Here is a 2,016-nt window from a genome sequence, read left to right as displayed (position 1 = left end):
TCCTGTCCTGCTTTTGTGTAAGTCAGGGAAGAAAATCAAAGGCAGGTGGAGCAACATGAAGACCAGGAATGCGTGACAAGCACAATCTCAGCAGCATGGTGGGGAATACATGGCTGAAGGCAGGTGGTTGAAGAAAAATGAGATGAAATCTATAGATAATTCTTCTTGAATGGTATAAAAGAAACATCTTTATTTTTGAAGACTTCCAATTTCTTATGTTCAGACATTATATTTTCCATATTCTGAATAATGATGAATCTTTTCAGTTGTGACTCCTCACTTTCAGACATGTCCCTTCAGCAAATGAGTGTTGCTAAAGCTTTTCTTCATCCATATGAAGTTCCACTACAAGACATATATAAAGAAAAGTAAAAACACTACTACAAAAAACCAAAAGGGACCTACATAAATGAAAGAATATACCATGCTCATGGATAAGAAGGCATTATATTGTGAAAATATCAATATTACACAAAGCAGCCAACAGTTATATTGCAACCCAAATCCAGATTCCAACATAATTCTTTAAAGAGCTAGAAAAACAAACCACCAATGTTTTATGGAAAGAAAAGAAACCCTGGAAAAAGCAAAGATCTACTAAAGAAAAGAAAGAGAGAGAGAGAGAGTGATATCTTCCTTCCTATCTCAAAACTGCATAGCCACAGTAGTCAAAATAGCCTGGTACTTGTTCAAGGATAGAACAACAGAACAGAAATGAGAACTCAGTGGGCATATACCCAAGAACATATATAAGTTAGACAGATGATGTTTATGTGTCTTTATCCTTTCTACCAATACATCTGTAATTGGATTGCGGCCCGGGGGGGGAAAGTTTTTGAAACTTTCTTGGCCCCATTCGGCCTTTCCGGGAAATTGACTACCGGGCCAAGGGGTTCGGGTTCTTATTCTTCCAGGTTCATTTGGCTTACCTTTTTTTTGCCTTACCATTCTTTTGTTGGTTGGCATTTGGGTTTTGAAAGGTTTTTGATTGGCCCCTTGGGTTGCCCTTTTTTTTTTCCCCCCTCTAGAGGAAGGAAGAGTGATGAAAATAGGGGGAAAGGTAGTCCAATGAACTATTGAACCATGCAAACATTCATCCACAACTCTGGGAAGAAAAATAAAATGATGCCTGGCTATCACTACCAACTGCTCTGAAAAGGACCACATTGGAAAGTTCTGGGTGTAGTTAGGGAAAAAGAAACAGAATTCAGAAACATAAGAGTGACCAGGTTTACTAAGCACCCTTTGGTCTTACTTTAGTCACCCTTTGGGTTTGGAACGGAATTAATCTTTATGTTAGAATAAGCAGTCATTTATAAACAAGACAAATGATTAGGAAAGAAGAATGAATAGAAATACGGATACAAGGAATACGTGGGATAAGTGATGGAACATTGAGAGGATCGATACAGATGAAACAAAATTTGTACAATGCTTTGAGTGTGATACCTAAATCACAATACAATGTTAAAAACAAAACCAAAATTGCAAAAGAAAGAAAATAAAAAAAGTAGAGATCAGAAAGCCCTCAGTACCATCAAGAAAGAAGAGCCTGTAATGGAGCGAAATCTTTGGGCTTAGGCTCTGTGCTGTGAATTTCTGAGATCCAGGTGAAGATTCATGACAAGATTGCTGGAGATTTCCAAAGTGAGAAAGGGCTTTCAATGGAACCCTGAATTCTCCCTTCTAGCCTCCTGCCTTGTGAACACATTAATTTCTAATAGTTAAATCAAAAGGGAGAAGGTGGAAAAAGTGGAGGTGGAAGAAGAAGGAGGAGGAGGAGGAGGAGGAGAAGGAGAAACAGAATGACTGTATTTGAAGAATTCTTCAACCATTCCAAGAGGCAGCAAATGATCAAGGACTGATGTGATTGAAGGAAGAAGTCCATGCTACACTGAAGGCATTGGTGAAAAATGATATTTTGAATGGATGGAATACAAATTGAAAGGTTAAATTACAGCAGAAACAGCAAACTGATGCACTAGAAGCAATTGATAAGTATATGCTCCCCAAATG

This window comes from Echinops telfairi, unplaced genomic scaffold (assembly GCF_000313985.2).
Source record: "Echinops telfairi isolate 266 unplaced genomic scaffold, ASM31398v2 ScPeMD7_33;HRSCAF=127, whole genome shotgun sequence".
NCBI lineage: Eukaryota > Metazoa > Chordata > Mammalia > Afrosoricida > Tenrecidae > Echinops > Echinops telfairi.
This window is presented reverse-complemented; position numbering follows the sequence as displayed.